Genomic DNA, 18,652 nt, shown 5'->3' with positions numbered 1-18,652 from the left:
GGTTTAAACAAATTTGAAGAGTTTCTCTAGTCATGTTGAACCTGGGTGTCGCATCGCTGTATTTCCACCAGGAACTGCCAAAAATGATGATCAACCGAAAATCTGTGAAAGCTGGAAAAAGACAGTTGAAAAAGGAGAGTTTGCCAAGTGGAGTTTGAGAATGTCTCTATTTTATGAGCGTCTCTAAAGGTTTCTTGGCTTTGTCTTTTTTTTTGGTTCACGAAAGATTAGAGGCACAAATACTTAGTTGAATAACTATAATTTTAAATGATTTGTTTAAGTAATTTCTTGAGTACATTGTAAACTATCCAAACATTCTCTTATTCAAGTTGCTCAGCTGTGAATACTTGCTGCTTTTCCTCACCTTGACATGACTGTGATGTTAAAATTGTGTTTTTGACTGTTGGTGACACAAAACAAGAGATTTCGATGGCATCACCTTAAGCTATAAGGATATTTTGATAGGCATTTTTAACTGTTTTCCAATGATAAAACAACCAAATGATGAATCAAGAAAATAACCGACCGATTAATCAATGAAGGAAATAATCGTTTGTTACCGTCGTGCTAAATAATAGGATCAAATTAATAAGTTTGACAATAAAACTTTAATTATGAACTCCCCGTCCAAAATACAAAGTTAATTACTGCAGTGATTCTTTGTTGCAAAAAAGATCTGCAGTTTGATTTCATGGCAACAAAAAGTACAAATCAAATGGAGGTCTGTTACTTTACACATTTCAACTGGGAAATCCTTGACATGAAATATTTTGGGAATGCTTGATCTATATTCTACAGCAGGAAGAAGGCAAGGTGGGGAAGTGACAGCTAAAGCAGCCCTGTGTGTGATCAGGGGTGAGCTCCCCTGGTGAGATTCCTCACCCCTGTAGCGTGAACAATCCTCAGACGTGATCTGCCAGGCTAACCGGCTTGCATAAATAAAATCGGTTATCTCCCCATCCCTTTGCTTCCCTGTCCGCGCCTGGGCTGTATTTAATCACACGGGGGCCGACGGGATAGGCCGTTTTTCTGCGGGAATAATCAGAGGGCCTCCATGTGTCCTGGTCATATGCATTAATCCTGCCTTCCTATGGCTGGCCTTATCAGCTCCCAAAGCCCACCTCTCATGGGATCTGGGCCGCTGTCTCAGCACCCTCTAATCTGCCCTGAGAAATTGTTAACAGGATGTAAATGCGTCCAGGGATGATATATGGCTTCTTGTATAACATACATGTTATTGTTAAGCGTTTTGCATGCAGGTTCTGGGATTATGCACACAGAGAATGGAAAAGATGGTATTGATTGATGGAATAACAAATGTCGAATATCGTTTTAGATGCAAATGATCGCACAGTGTTATGGGACAAATCTTTTTTCTGCTGCTTATGGATATGGACCTGGATGAAATAGTGGAGGAACGGAGGACTTATCTCAGGCAGCTATTTTACTTTAATGGAATGTACTGTACACAGAGGAAAGAAGAAAGGTGGATGCAACCATCAAGATTATTTTATTACACACATATGTGTATATCACTGCAGGCTGATGAAAATTTGGATTTCTTTGAACTGACCGAGTATCAAAAACCTCACAGGTATCATGTGAGTCATGTTTCATTTTTTAAAACATCTTAAGGTGTCATCGGAAATTAGTGTTTGAGACACTGAGGGAGTACATCCTTTGTTTTTGTGTCACCAATAGAGAAATTTATTCCCTACTTCTTAACAGAGATATATATATATTTTTTTTTGACAAGAATCCCATCCTGTCAATTTCAGTCAGAGCCTGGTTTGAGTCAAAGTTATCCTCATCTCATATTCTGATGCATTTCTATTTTGATGTGAACCGTTTCATCTTCATTCTATCAGTAAGACGTATCGCTGATGAGCGTTGGAAATCTTCATACAAAGCTGTCAGGAATTGCATTTTTAAAACATCAATAAAGTATATGGTACTGTATATGCTGTCAGCAGTATACTGTATCTTATCAGCATTCATAGTGATCTATATTTCCACTGCACTGCGAAGAGGAAAAAAAAGATTTATTAATCTACATCCTCCAATCAGGAATTTCTTCAGTTTTGTTGTCTTTTACTTTTCTTTGTTTTGCAGTGCTCAGAACAGAGAAAGTCTTTGTTGTCACTTCCTGTCAAGGTTGGTTAGGACTCAGCATCAGTTCCGATGGACAGGAAGCACTGTGATTGTTCTGTAGTACAGTAATTAGACCCCCCCCCCCCCCTCACCTTCTCTATCCAGCAAATGTGATGCAAAGCATCTCAAAGTACTGTCTCCCGTGATTAAAGGCAGCTCATTATCTGTGGCTAGTCTCCGTCTGATTCAAGCCCCCACAGAGGAATGTATGCAACCCAAAGAGGAGGCACAATTGTCCTTGTCTCCCAAAAGAGAATCTGACGCTTTCATATTTCAAGTCCCATTTACTCCAGAACTGGAAGCTGAATCTCACTGTTGAACTAAAATACAATCTTTTCTGATCTGAAATCATCAACCTAAATCTTTGGGAGCATAGGGCTTTTGTTTCTAATGAAAGACCACAACAAATATATTTTTCCAAGTGATTATTGTGATATTAACTAGTCCTGAAAGTTACTTACTGCTCAAACCAAAGTCCAAAACTCTAAATATATCTCGGGTTTTTTCCACTATATTTGTTAAAAATGACTGACACAATTAATTATCACAACTGTTTAAGATTATTTTTCTGTTGACTTACCATTTGAGCCCAAAAGTACAGAACAAAATGACAGTATTCCCAGCATGCCATGCCTCACAGGGAGACCCTGACAGCCTCTGAGGGCAGTGCACCTAAGGGGGCAGACAAGAAATGTCAGGACAGAGGACTCTTAAAAAGATGCCGCACCTGAGGGGCCTCCACAGAGAAACTCTAAATGACTGACCGCTGCATTTGTCCAGCAACTATCATTATCAAAAATCAAATGTGGCGAGAGTCTGCATGGAGGCAACCTTTAATGGAAATGTTACAAATGAAGCTCTCAAATAATGAATAATTTCTGTCCACTCTCAGCAGTGTCTCCCAGCAAGAGGGTGCCAAAACGTGGACATTTTTCAAGCTGGGGACTGATTAGGCTGAAGATGGGACTCGGCTGGAGGACGGACATCGCAGTGCTTCCCCAGAGAATAAATTTGCACCTGCCCCATCCGGAACAATGGCCCTCTCTGCCTTCGCACTGTGTGCTGGGCTTAATTAAAAAACATGTCTAATTTGCACACTCTACTTTGCTTCAAAATTGGAATCTAGTTCACCACTGAGTCTGTTAATTTACACAGGAAACTACCGGCTGAGAGGGGATGGTGCCGTGATGGGTTTGACAGCAGACTGGACAAAGAGCGGACACAGTGAAAACATCCACACACTGTGGGGCCCCGGCGTCTTGCTCACTCTCCCTATCTCTGCTAACACGCAGTGTTCAGGGAGGGAAAAACTAACTTTGATTCAACATACCAGAGGAATAATCCTAACTGCTTCATAGTGTGGGATAATCTCCATAAAGTGAAATCACAGAAGGGCGGATGGCGGAATGGGAATCCTAACACGTCTTTTCTGACAGGTGACCGGATTGATGATTCCGCGAGAAAATGTATATTGCTGAAAAGGCGGATGAATTATGACAGTTTTCATATTAAGCAGACTTATCTGAGGCAAAGAGCATTAACAGTGCCAAGTACATCGACCGATACTATCACAAATTGACCTGCCAATCACCTCACTCCGGCTTCAAAAGGTGCAGATAAGGTATTTAAGGTCATTGAAAGCAGATTTCACTGGCTGTTGGCCTTGCTCTTTACTATTATCACAAACGTGTTTAGCTCCCGACGAAAAAGCGCCTTGGTCTCCTTTGCTACATGAAAAAGATCTTGGATAATTCACAGAGGCTCAAAAACGGAGGCTATTTCACAGCTAGGATTTTACACTCTAACTGAAATAGCCCTTTAATACTCCTTTCCGTGTCGGAGAAGACTGGGTAGCGGTGGGGTCGTGGGGTGGAACTTGCCAAGGGCTTACGAGGTAATCTCATTGATATTTATTCATCTAATGATGACGAAGAATGTAAACTAATGGCTACATTCATTCCGAGATGACCCCAATGAGTCGTTCATATTAAAGTAATGAATTGTACATAAAAAGGAGCTCCAAATCTTCAAGTCAGACAGGGAATAAGCTCTAACGCAGAGAAATCCCAGCAAGGTATTAAAGTTAGCAAATGGTAGATAATACCACAAGATTCCAAAGTGTGTCCAACAATGATCCTGTAAGGGTGAATTAAAGCTCCTGGCAAATTGGATGCAAGTAAGACTTAAATAAAGATTCAGATTTTGCAGACTGAAAATTATACTGCCATGTCCCTTATTTGAAAACTCTCAGCTGGAATTTGGATACAGACTAAAAACAAATTCCATCTTCAATAGCTTAGTGGACATGTGATAATTACATATCGCAGCTGTGACATTGTGACATAGAGAAAGGGGAAGAAAAAAAAAAAAGACAGCAAAAGTAGGGCTTGAGTATCTCTGGGAGATAGAGGAGGCAGAGGGAGAAGAGACAGAGGTCTGGAGACAGAAAGTCGAGGACAGGGAGAGTGTTACTTTTTGGAGGGAGATCACTCCTCACGTCGAGCTGGAGCTGTCGTACCTGTCGCTGCGGTGCTGACAGGCGGTTTGTTTGAATGGGGGGGTCAGGCAAGGAGCAGGGGAAGTGAAAGAATGCTAAGGACACTCAAAGTTACAGATAGCAAGAGGGGATCAGGCAGCAAAGGTGACACTGTGATTTATTGACTCCTCGGGGGGTCATCTTGACCCTAAGTTTGAGGTCACTGTAACAGCCAGTGGTAATGGGAATTTCCGTGCCCTGATCTGCACTTTACACAAACTGTGCAGCACACATTATGCAAAACGGCATCAGAAAAACTCCTGCTCGATCCCTCAGAATAAAGTTATTTTACAATAAAGTTCCTAAAATAAGAAAAGAAAATTGCATGAATCAAATTTGAAATTGGATATTGTTTCAGGCTTGCTGAAATTATACGTAAAAGGTTCAGCAGCAGTCAAAGCACTCCCTCTCACTTGAGCTGAGGTCTGTTCCCCTTCAGCTGTTGTTTTTGTCTTGTTTACTCAACATTCACTGACGTCCGTGTTGTCATCACCTGTGAAATGACTAAGCTGAGAGTCTAAAGCTCTAATGAGAAAACACACAAAGGCGCTCATTCGGGTATTGCAGCATTACACAGAGATACAGTATAACCTAAATCCCCCCAGCTATCCAAACACGTTGCTTTTCATATAGCCTGTTGTTGCCGGCCGTTTGGCTTGCGTGGCCATGGGGGCAGCTGTTGACACTGTTACCATTGCATTTCCTGTTAAGCCTACCAGCTGCCTCTCTTCTATTCTCCACGGCCCCCTGGAAAGGGTGGGTGAAACAAGTGTTACCAGCCGTCTCGACGACAGACAGCTCCTTTCTGCCTCTGGCTGTTACTGTATCACCAGGCTTTAATGGCACAAAGAAAACCAGCAAGCGTGGCGACCACAATGGCCTCGCAACGCACCTCACCAAGCCCTCTCTTATTAACACACACTCTTCGTCCCGCAGGTTCGACCTACGACTGGAGAGGGGCGTACGGAGGGTGGACTGTATGCCACGAGCACAATGATAACATGGCCGTAGTTGAGTGTATGTCAATAACAATTGAGATGCAGCTGAACACACACAGGTTCATTTAAACTAAGATGTTAATCAAAAAGAAGAGAACTGGGTAATGATGTATCTTTAGCCATATGTGTGCAGTTCCACTACAAAAACAGCATGCAGAACTGGATTCACAAAAGTGCAAGAAGAAACATCATATTTGTGAAGATTTATCAAGCAACATCAAAGAATCATGAGATCTCTGACGAATACCTACAATTCAGGTGAGCGGTAGCACTGCAAAGCATCCATGTCTGCAAAGCATACAGCACCAACAGTATGTGTGTGTTTGTGAATGTGTATAAGGGCCGCTCCATCCCCCTTCAACTTCAAATATTGACTGTCAAAAAGAGTGAAGAGTACTCTAGTAATTAGTTTATATGCATATGAAAGACAGCGGTGGCCTTGTGATGTAAATGTGCTCTCGCCATTTTAGGCCTGTATGTGCAGCTTCTCAAAAGATGCCAAAACAATGATTAGCTAATGTGCAAGAGAGTCGCTTTGCCGTGCACAATCGATAATGAAATCTGACCATTTTGATGGGACTCTGGCTTTTAAGAGCAGACTATGAAAAAGTTCTCGTTGTTATTGATGGCGGCAGTTTTTTCTTGTGGATGAGAGAGGGAGGGGGAGGGGGGGTTGTTGAGGAGGTGTCACATGATTAAAGCAGCGATTGGAGAATAAAGATCGGTAGGGTATGGGAAGAGATAAGAGGAGAGTAACCATGTTTAAAGTGTGCTGTGATCAGCCATTGCATGAGGGAAAGCAATGACAGGTGTACTGTAGATAGTCTTGCTGCGAGGAAAACAGGAATGGGTGACTCCTCCAAAGCTCTGCCGCTAAAATTAGAATATTTTAGAAGATGTGAACAATAGGCTGTTAGATCCGGGGATGAGGATTCAAAAATGTATTTTTATTCCAACTGATAATGACCCTCCCGGCTTGTGCATATTCTTAATTCAACAACGGCGGAAAATAAAGCTTTACCGAGATGAAGGACCTGCTCTGTCTTGCTTAGGAATGACAAAAGTGAGGCCAGGCAACACTGGAGGACAAGGCCAGCCATGAGGTAGGGGAGGTGCAAGGGAGGGTGTTTATTTCCTACTTTACAGACCTGCCTTGTCAGCATATCACGTTCCAAGCCAATGTCTCAAACATGAAGCCGCAACACGAGCGACACCTCAGCCCGCTACAACATTCAATAAATATAATAAACATCCCTGTGAAACAAATTGTTCATAAGCTACCTGTTTAATTTTTCAGATCTCCTTGAACCATATATTTCCTTATTAGTTTGGAGACATTCGCTTGGCTTGAGTGGATGGATGATGCTGTCAGGGGCCTGGGCATTATGGCGGCTCTGTGTGAGTGATTTCTACCAAGGAAAGCCTATTAGGCCTGACAGGGGGATGATGATATTAGGCCATCATCATTCAGGAGACACCGCCCCCACCAACCCCACTACACCCTCATCCATCAGACAGCCCCAAACACCCAGCCATGCTCCCTCCTTTCCTTTGCTCCACCTCACTCCCTTACTCTCCCCTCTTCACTCCTTCCCTTGTTTCTTTTTTTTTTTTTTTTTTTTTCCCCTCCTTCCCATTTTCCCTCCTTTCCAGACTAGTGCTTTTACAGTATTCCCCACGCAATCTGTTGTTTCCTATTTTCACTGTTTTATATCTTTCCAGCCTACTCCCTCTCTTCACTTTCCCCCTGCTCTCTCTCTCTCTCTCTCTCTCTGATAGCAAACACAAAGACAAATTCTGCCCTTTTCTTAGCCCATGAAACATTTAACATTTCATTCCAGATCTTGGCAGACGCAAGTAAAAAATGACCTAATGAATCTTACTTATTGTCTACCCTGAGTGCAATCACGAGCTAAATATGAGATCCCTGTCCCCTGGCCTGTATCCATTGTCTTCTTGGCCTTCTCCTCATCCTCTGAGGATTGAGGTCTTTACCTTTGAGCTGCAAAAATTGTGCCAGCCAGATTAGCAAAGCAGTACATTCAAAAATCTCTTGGGTAAGCATGTAGTTTCGTTACAATAAAGAGAAATTGTTCTACTTTTTCATCCAGAAACACGTAATCTACATAATCAGAGAGTATAAACAGGGATTTACACAAGTGCGTTAAGGGGTTAGCTTGTTAACCTTTGCACATAGTTGCCATAGTTGCATCGTAAACATCAAATTTTCTTGAAAATGTTACTACACACCAGAGATACAATGCGGAAACAAGCTGGGGGCTTTTCGTCTTTCCCGACGACTTTCTGATGCAGACTGTGAAGACAAAACAAATGAGTTGACGAAAGGCGAAATTATCAGCTCCTTTTCAGGAACACACATCAAGCAAAGCCACCTCCACTACAAACTGTCTGCGGGCTACAAAGGAAAGAACATAAAATACCTTAATGGTACATCAGTCTTGTATTCAGGGACCGACTGATGCTCTGTTGCTTCAGTGGTATCCACAGTTGAAATCCAACTCAACTATAAAGTGACCGCCATTATCGCATTTGACATGTTTGATTCCTATATAATTCAGCTAAATGCCATATTTACTTGTTTCTTTTCTGTATAGTGGGCGACACTGACCATCTTCTGTTCCCAGAGGATTAAAGCAACAAACAACAAACGTAGGGAGCTCTCTTTAGTAATCCATCTGACCCCGGGGTACGGAGAGTCTCACTCTCCGCACCCCACAGCCTTTTGTGGGAGCATAAACCTGAGTAAAGCCCTACTGACCTCCGCTTTAGTCCAGGGTTCCCGTAGTCGTGACCCCCGAGACCCCGAGTTCTGCGGGAAGCGGAGGAGCTCCATTGATGAGAGAGTTCGGCTGGACTTTCGCTCTAAGCTTGTTTCACATGGTGATCAGTGCAGCCGAAGGCCGTCTGCCGGCCTTGACAATGGACGGTTTATGTGGCAACAGTCAAATGGTGTCAACAAGCCATTGCTCTCACAATGTCCATTGTCAGCCTCGTCTCGTTGTTTTTTTTTGAAAGCCTGATCAAACACGCTTTTGTCCCGTGCTTGAATGTTCACTTCTAAATTCAGCAAATATGGATTTATCTACCTGGTGGAATTTGAGTTCCACATACATAAACTTATAATATAAATGCACTAACATATATATCTATCTGGAGTAATCTGTAAGTAATCTGGAGCAGGTTTTCTTTTATAACTACAACATACTATAACTACTATATATATATATATATATATATATATATATATGAATATTCTTGTAGTTATAAAAGAAAACCTGCTCCAGATTACTTATTTCATCTGCCCTCGATACCACGAGAGAAAAAGCCTTTATGTTAAGTGAAGACGGAACACTTTAATTGGCACTCATTATGCACCACATACGCATACATTTACTAAGCTGATTCCAAAACATTCAGACCAATTTAAGTCCCTCTGAATGATGTTAGTAAAGAAAGGTTCGCCACCAAGACAGCCTTCTCCCAGGAGAGCATTACGCATCTTCAAACACCATTCATGGCTTACTGCTTTCCATCATGTCCTCTTTGAATATTGTCAAAACTTTCATGATGACATGACAGGGTTCGCTATGCAGATGCAGGTCAGGTGCTTTTTAAGAAACTCCACCCTTTGTTTTTGTCAGTCATCCCCTGAAAAATGACTGCTCGGTAAACACAGTACTCCAGGCATTAGTCAATTGGATTGCTGATGTCTTCATGTGTTCTCAGTGTCCCTCAGGCCATCACAAGGGGGCTGCAAATGACTGACAGCTTTCTATAGGGATTCTGTTAAAAGCATACCAGAATAGTGGAGATATAGATTATTTTTAGTTTTCTGTTCTATAACCCTTGACCATGTATGCTGTGTTGTCACAAGAATCCCAGTTTTATCACAATACGCTTTGCTTCTCACATGTTTACTTGATGAATTGTGTGACACTGTAACTGCATCTATTTACACGACCTGATCCATGACGAAGATGATAGATTATTATTTAGGACGGATGGTAAAACAAAAATAGAACATTCCAACGGCAATAATTAAAAAATGTGTCAGATTTGACTTAATTAAAACCATTCGTTTTGCAGTTGAACACTTGAAAATACTGGTCCCTTATGTTCTGGACTTCTTGCTACTATTATTTCTCTTTATTTCGGTCTATACAGTCCAACAAAAGTGGCATTTATTTAAAAATGACTTGATTATGACAGTTATGTTGGACATGCGACAGACTTCTCAGAGAGGCTGATCATTTTCAGCCCTAACCCAAAAATAGATTGGGGATTACCTCGAATGTGAATATGTCAATGTGATCAAAATGACAGAGGAAGACCATGATGTGAAGCAGTGGCTTTAAAGGTTTTATGCAAAACATGACATCTCTTCCTGCCTTTCCATTAACTGGCCGTACTGAATTACTTAATATGGTATAGACATTAATTAAAGGATTACTCGAATATAAATCGCACTGGCTGTTTGCTATTGTGAGCGCACATTCTGGTTCAGAGCTCCAACTGAGAGTGTCTGCTACGCCTGAGACATGCAGGAGAACATGGGGGGGGGGGGGGAACACTCATTCTAGTGATGGTTAGTTACTGTAACAAAGAAATGTACATCCATCCATCAGTAAATGAATGTTGTAGCATTTCCAGACAAAGTGACAACAGAACGTGGCCACTGCAAACAACTTAATTTGATCAGCTTTATGTAAAACAGTCATTTGAGGGGGTGGGGGAGCCGGTGAGAAGATTAATTGCAAATGTTTACAGTGGAATTTGGACTGTGTGTTCAACATGATAATCCAGCCAGGAGCCAAACGGAACAGAAATAACAAATTAGTAACAATGGAAGCCTTTGCTTATCACAGACTGCTGTCTGTTTAGTGTGTGAGCCATCCAGACGTCTGCCAGTCCTCAACACTCGCACGTACAGTGTAACATGTTTATTTAAGACCCAACCACGGCCACAAACTCCATCCAAGGAAATGTGCAACATCTGCCAGAAGTTTTTGAAGGGTGCATTTTATTTATTTCCACCTCCGGTTGTCTGATTGGCATTATTCATTTTGCTGTGGATGCTGCTGAGGTAATTTCTATGCCACGAGACTATTATCCCTGGGAAAAGTCAGACAAAGGCGAGAGCGTTCACATGTTTGCTGCCTTCACACAACGCTAATGACAGTCGAGGCGGTTATGAGCCAGGTTGTCATGTGGTAATCAGCTCTGCCCCAACTCCGATGAAATAATTAGGTAATGTTGTATGGGAAGTAAACACAAGCTCAGCAAGCATTAAACCAGCAATCACACCATCACCAACCTCTGCCCTGACCCCTTTACTCATGTTCCATCAATACAAAGACAGAAAGGTAGTTCTCTCTTCTGCTGTTACTTAAACTACAAGTGCAATGTTTATAAGTTCAGTTTACACATTTAATTTTCTTTTACTGTTTTTATCTCTTTTCAGGAGGAACACCAAATTGTGTCGATGTCTTGTGTGTGAGTAGCACTCACAGTAACTAAAAAAAGCTTTGCGTCTTTAGTGTTGCAGATCTTTTCAGCCATTGAAACAAAGAGTGAAAAGCGTTTTTTTTTTTCTTTTTGCACATTACATGCACTCTCACTCACGCATGCACACACACACACACCACAGATGTATTCAAATTATTGTACCTTGACCCTTTATTGAATATCTGAGTGTGTTTGTGTGCTTGTGTCACAGGCAGAAGATGGTGTCAGTCCTTAGACGACCCCCACCTCTTTAGCTAGTCCTAATGCCCCTTTTACCTCGCCCATTTTCTCCGGCCTATTCAAAACCTGTCACTCACTACCATGAATTCCATTAAACCTAAAGGGTGCCGTGCATTCACCTGAAAGAAAGGAAAAATACACACCAGTAGTTTGTGTGAATTTGTGAAACACACAACTTTAAATGTGTAGTTTGTCTTTTTTTTTTTTTTTTTAAATAATAATTCTGTTTTCCAGCACAAATCTAAAACTCACCTCTTACTGCTCTGTTGTCAGCCATCTTCACTTTTTCTGCACCTGAGCAATGAAAATAAAATCCTAGCATAAGGTCACATATTAAACGGGTGCAGAAATGAGGAGTCAGCAGAGCTGGCTGGGAGAGAAATGTGCGTCTGGGTCTGAATGTGCTGAATGAATGAATGCAGGTCGTGATTTATCAGGCCCGGAGAGCCACTCTGCGCCTGTCCTGCTGAGTCCTGATGGCTGCAGCCTTTATGTAAAACAAACCCAGCCTTTTCATTCTGCTGTTCCCATCACACCACTTTGCTGTGGCTAAAAAGCCAGACTCTGCATTCCCACAAGTAGCCCAACAGCCACAAAATGACCATGGGTTTCTGTTTTATTGAGGCATGAGCTAAAAAATTCCGCACCACATGAGAGACAGTTATTACGCAGTGAAGAACAGTTTGGATTATGGAGAAGACAAGGAGTCATGATTAAAAACAAAGAGATGGTTCATTCTGAGCTCTGTATAACTGGAGGGGGTTGGTGAATTTAGCTGACTGCACTAATATTCAGCAGGTATCTGTCATTGATCATGATTCTGGCAACATATTAATACTTTCCCTACAGCTTAACATTTGTAAAGTTGAGTTTATGTGCGGTATAATTGGTGGCTACTGAAATCTTAATGCTTTGATCACCATTTTAGCACTATTAATCAAAAGTTCTAGTCTAAAGAGACGAACCGTTGTCTGTGGTGAGGATTATGTATTGTTTTAAATTTACACTGTGCCGATCAAGCTCTCCTTTCAGAAACTTCCTCTCGCTCAGACTGATCAAGCCGTTTACACAGGCCAGCACCTTCTAGTCCACCGCTTCAACCTAACGGGTGTCAGAGTTTGAACTGAAAATGACCCCTTTCAGTTTAATTACTGAGAATCTCATTGACCCAACATGTCCTTTTTTTTGTCCAGCAAGGTGAGGAGGGGTGTCCATGAGCAGCTCAGCCTAAAGCACTCAGTCAACAAGCTGTTTAATATCCATTATTATGGAGTGATTGTGCCCCTCGACAGGTAAACACATCTCCATTGATCCATTGATGGCGAGATAGAAATATTTTCTCTCACCGCTCGCCACCATAAAGTGCCCTCTTTCACAAAGACAGGGAGCAAACAATATAGAAGAAAAAAGCAGAGGTACATAGGAGCGCTGACATTCTGCTCCATTGGTAAATAATAGCATCGGCAAGCTGGCCTATCTATAACCTCTGAAACCCCTGTCTGCCAAGATAAAATGTTGGGCCTGTTTCTCCAGAGCCTTCGAAAAGATCAACACGGCTGATGGAGTTTTATTTGTCTTTAATGTCACACTCGGTCTGGGCTCTCTTAAAAAACAGTCTCGAGTAAACACTAATGACAAGAATGCTCTTAGACACTTCAAATTGGACGTAAAGCACAGCGCTGAAAAGCCACTGCACCCCAGTGGATCGCTAATCTGTTGAACCTCTGAAGTGGATAAGACCGTGATGAAAAAAAAAACCTCAGGAGCTCTCTACAATATAGATTGATGATGCGGAGGGCAACTTCGTGCCCGCTCACACAGTCAAAGGATAGTTTCTCTGTTGTTTTCTTTTGTTACAGGCGGTGTCTCATCTCATTACTGAATTTTAAATCCTGCATGTTTGCCATTTCTCGGTTGAAAAATATCAAATTGCATGTTTTACCATTGTAATTGGGCATTTTTATGTACTGTTGACACCCTTTCCTCCTCTGCAATCTTTTAACTGCGCTATTATGACTTCTCCCTCGTAAGCTGTGAATTAGATGCCTGCTTTTAAGTTTAAATGGAGGCGTATCCTTTTCCACGGCCTCTTCATATGAGCCCCTCTGTCAAAGAGAGGGGGACAGACACTTGGTATGCTGTTATTTTGTGAACTACTCCGCTTAGTGTGAAAGCAGAGGGCATCTCTTCCCAGCAGGAAGTGGACAGCTCTTCCCTCTGTAATGATGCATAACTAGTACACTTCCATTCACTCCTGCGAGCCTCAATGAGGATGGCCTCTCAAACCTAACTATTATAGCCCAGCTAATGTCAGAGAGTCAGCTGCATTCAATATTATATTTTGGTCTTTTCTGCAGTTTGATTACGCTCCTTTACAAACACTCACCCCCCCTCCCAACCACGCCCACAATGTCATCCATTTCTCTCTATCTGGCTGTCTGTCTCTCAGCACACCTCTCTCTGTCTGCCTCTCTCGTTTCATCTTTAATTTCAACAAGGCTTGATGCTGATTTTCAGTCCTGTTCAGGTGGTATAAACAAGCACGGTGGGTAATTCACACTATATTAAAAACTGTTGGTGCAACAAAGAACTCTAAACAGTGGAGGCCTGCACAGGCAAATTATCACGCTTAAATTAAAAACCCTAAGCACAGGCTGGATGGTAATAATACTGTAGCTCTCCAGAGCAATCACAACCTGGGTGCTTAACTTTATGCTCTTCTCCCTTGGCAGCCTATCAGACTCTAACCGCCTCATGAAAATGTCTTTATTACAGTAAACATAATACAGGTAATGTAGATTGGTATCTGTTGAACCGTATGGATGAGCACAAATGTGTAGCAATGTTATGGCTTTTGATTTTGAAAAGCATTCGGTAGATGAGAAAAACTGACGATTATTACACGTTAAGATTTCTATTTTTTAAGTCACTTCCTTAGTTGTTTGTCAGAAAAGTCTCTGCTTTGTGGTGCAACATTAAAACCCCATTACTAGGGGTCTCATAATAGTGTATAATAGGGTTCATATTTCAAAACACTTCTTTGTTCCCTCAACTGTTGATTTTTATTCATGCAATGCAAAATATAATCTTCATATTCCCTACACTGATGCGTATCCCTAACTCTTGTTTGCCTCCCACCTTTCAAATTACAGCTTAATGTGATAGCATCAGGATTATTCTGTGTTTAAACTTATCGTATCACAAACGTGCAGAAACAGAGGACATTTGCATAAGTATCAAAAAAACTCCATTTGAGCATTATCTCGCGGGTCAATGGGATTTAAATGGCACACTATTTTCTTTCTTATTAAATTTGTACCTGTCCCAAACTATAAACACAATAGCATTTGGGCCCTAACTAAATCCAAGTGCTTTTTTGAATGCATATTTTTAAGTGCTTAGTCAATAGGGGTGTTCAGACTGTTTAGTTCTGGTCACAGTGGGCAAGGGTGGCATATACTTTTTTTTTTTTTTTTTAATGGGGAGACAGTTACATATTAATGTACCACTAGAACATGCTACCACTGTACCCCTCTTTCAGCCGTGGTCCTCCTGAATTCAAGCCGATTATGGATAACAACCACATTACAGCACGATACATCAAAGAGCTAGCTTACTGCTCAGTGGGGAGCCACTCCGGCACATTTCAAAAATCTACCCATTCAAGAGCTCTCACTGGAAGCATGTTATGCATTCAATGTGTCACAGCAAAGTGTCTTCTGATCCATTTGATTCCAGACTTCACTAACACTGCTGCCATGTAGCTGAACTGGTTTCATTAAAAAAAAAAAAAAAAAAATATATATATATATATATATATATATATTTTAAACTAGGAAAAAAGCAAGCAATAATATTAACCAAGACTCTCAATGGAAAAATGATAAAGAGGATGAATAGAAAAAGCACTGCATTACCTATGAAACGCTTTCTGTGTTAAATGCTAGGTTGATAGGAGTTTTAAGTTTTGAGGCATTATTCTGAATGTTATTTTGCAGGTTAAAATTGAATGAATCACCAATAACAATAATTCAAAAACGGTGTTCTAGTCATGCTACATTTTAGTATAGAAATATTTCCCTTCTTTAAATAGAAAGAATATTTAAGGAATAACATAAATTCAGTTAATTTCATTTGTGACATGAGCAACAGATTCAATTTTGGCAGCTTTATTTTCTCTATAAAATCCGTACATGTGCACAAGCATCTGGACATACATGCATAGCCTTCCCTCCATTTTAATTGAATCGTATTCTTCTAAACTAATTGCAGGGTTTTTTGTGTTAATAAGCAGCTGTTTTTCCACGTGCAGGTGTCAGGACGGTAGGCTGTGTTTATGTATTTGCATAGCTTCACACCTGTTAATGAAAGTGCTTGTTTTTTCTTTTACCAATGAATTTCCATGCTCCTCTAATAAGGCTCAGTGTCCTCCCACGGCTACCCTAATGACTGTTATCACACCACCTTCGCAGAGCCCAGCGCAGGAGTTATAATAACCTGTGTACTGTAGCACCGCTGTGTGTGTGTGTGTGTGTGTGTGTGTGTGTGTACACAGGTGATACACAATCCGCGTGAAGAGGTGAGGGAAAGCCAGCAGATCTGTGTGTTGAACCAGAGGAAGAGCTATGAAAAATGTAATGCAAGTAAGATTCGCATTGACTGAACAGGTGCCGGCTGTAAACATCCACACATATAGAAAAGACTATTCTTCTCCTTGCTTATTTTTCTCATTCGTCTACAACAACTGCAAAAAAAATTTAACTCATTCAGTGTATATCATACTATAAAGTACATTCTTAACTTTGTTTTTTCCCCCTTTCCTTGGACATTGATGCTGCTCTATAAAAATCCAGCACTCAGCCTGACACTGACACATTTTGCAGGCGAGAACAGGTGAGAGACTGCCAAACCTTTGCCTACACCCATCAACTTCCTTGAGCCCTGAAAACATGCCAAGGCTGCCTGCGATAACAAGCAGAAGATGTGGAGATCATCCTCTGGGCAGCAACAGAAAGCTGAAGAATTTTCATCTCCCTCTCAAAATGCCCTTCAGCGCCTCAAACTGTAGATATTTCCTACAAAGCAGGCTTCTCCATTACTGGGAGCTAAATTAACAGCATTTAAGTGTCTATTAAAACACCAATGCTTTGCTCCCTCTGGCTGACCTCGCCTTGCCCTATTTCCATCCGCTGCTGCTCATTAAAATGGCATAATTGCAGGTAAGCATCCTGCAATATCAACACACTTAATTACCAGAGTGCGAGAGGTTCACGGTGCCACATTGGCCCAAATAAACCTGGGTAGCAGTGGAATAAATAACAGTTATCATTAACAGTCCAAGCCTGTTTCATTACTGAGGGCAGGGCCTCTGTTGATGAGTTCTTATTAGCGGAAGAGAAATTAAGTGATGATAGTATTTTTGACAACTATAATAACATTGTCTTTTATACTTGTTTTTTTAACAATTACTTAATTGTGCAACCGTTCTAATCAAGAAACAATTTCATCTTTCCAATCACGGTGTGACAAAAGATCTAAAAATGTGCAAAAATGTTAATTAAGAATTGGACGTCAAGCCAGTGAGCTACAGTGCATTTAATCTGCAAAGTATGAGGCTGCATTGCATTTTTATTTGGGTTTGCTTATCACACTCAATTCTTTTTCACACGTTCACACTTCCCTCCTTCCAGCGTCGCACGCCGTTTGGTGATTTAGCTGAGGACCTCTGGCACCGTTAAGCTTCACGCACAAATCTTTGCTTTTCCCCCTTTCTTACTCTAGTTTAAAGCAGCAATCTGCAAGATGGTCCACTCATAAATAGACTTCCATCTTGGCCTTCAAGGACAGAAAAGTACAAAGTATGGAGCTGTATTTACCCCCTGCTCACATGAAGGTTTAACTACGGTGCTAATCGGCTCTTAGATTCCACCTTTGTCATCCGCCGTCCCCTAATATGCACTAACTGGATATATATTGTATGGGAATGTTCTTACTTTTTTAACCTGCCTCTGAACCGTCAAATTTCTACTTGCTCTTGATCCGTCCATTTTATACATTTTAGGTCCTTTAAACCCCTTCAAAGCTTCTTAGTAACAGTCGGTCGATCAAAGCCACCACAGCCTTTCCATCCTCTCCTGAACTGAAGCACAAGTTTAAGATTGTCTGAAAGGGATCTTGGGGGCAAAATAAAATGGCATTGTTTGCCACTGACCTGACTCGGTACACCAAAATATGCTACTCTTAAGCTGAAGCACGTCGTGCTGGAACTTAGAAGTGCTGATTTCATTCATTACGCTAAAAGGTTTGGTTTTAAAAGTGTTGGACTTCATCCAAAATCCAGCAGTACAATTGTGTTACACTGAAGAGTCGCAGCACGCTGCAGTGAACAGAGCAGTGGTGTTACTATGCCACCGTCGTGATTGTATATCTATTAGCAAAGCAAAACTGTAATATTTTCTATATTTTTACCAGAATTATTACACAAAGTTTAGCCTGTAAAACTGGAATATTTTCTATATTTTTACCAGAATTATTACACAAAGTTTAGCCTTCAGTGCCATTATAGTGCAAATAATACATTAATATGTTGAAACTGTCTGCGTTTTTCAAAAGAGGATACTGCAGGTTGTAGCTTCTGTCTTTGTGCGCGCAACTGTGTCCGTCTGAGGAGGGACAGCGGGTGCATGTGCAAACCTTGTGTGAATATCTGAGCATGCTCGGTTTATGCGCTTGCCTATGCGTGCGTGTCTGTGTGTGCGCGGCAAGGTATTATTTGGCGGTCTGGGTCAGGAGGAGGGGCGAGGTATCAAAGATCACAAAAAGTGTATGACAGCTGACAATTTCAGGCTTTTGATTAAGATTTGTTGATATGACCAGTCCCTGGGTCTCTCCCAAACTCACTCCAGGGATTCTGGGGCTGCCTGGATTTACCGCAGACAGTACAGCCCATCAGTTGACAGAATCAGGCGGCACAGGCACCTTCTCCTCATCGCCTGCCTTACCTCCCCGCTGAAACCCCAGTAATTAGAGTCTGGGCAACATGCAGAAAAAACACCTACAGAGAGCACCGTGTCATGGGCATCGCCAATTATGCAGCCAGTTTGCTCATGGATGCAACCAGCTCTTGTTGTAATGACACACACACACACACACACACTTCCACCGGCATGCATAGCCAAGTGCACGTACACACACGCGCACG

General features: G+C 41.5%; 1 long non-coding RNA gene across 1 annotated transcript in view; it reads right to left on the bottom strand.

Moving 5' to 3' along the window:
* The window catches only part of LOC138200071 (uncharacterized), a 54,278-nt gene extending 45,731 nt beyond the window's left edge, over positions 1-8,547 (bottom strand). The window contains exon 1 of the long non-coding RNA XR_011178384.1: positions 8,465-8,547. This is a non-coding gene — a long non-coding RNA (uncharacterized lncRNA). The remainder of the gene's footprint in view (positions 1-8,464) is intronic.
* Positions 8,548-18,652: the final 10,105 nt, after the last annotated feature.

The sequence above is a fragment of the Embiotoca jacksoni genome, unplaced genomic scaffold (assembly GCF_022577435.1).
Source record: "Embiotoca jacksoni isolate LCO1_2020_lvr unplaced genomic scaffold, fEmbJac1.0.p SCAF_18, whole genome shotgun sequence".
Lineage (NCBI taxonomy): Eukaryota > Metazoa > Chordata > Actinopteri > Embiotocidae > Embiotoca > Embiotoca jacksoni.
This window is presented reverse-complemented; position numbering and strand designations above follow the sequence as displayed.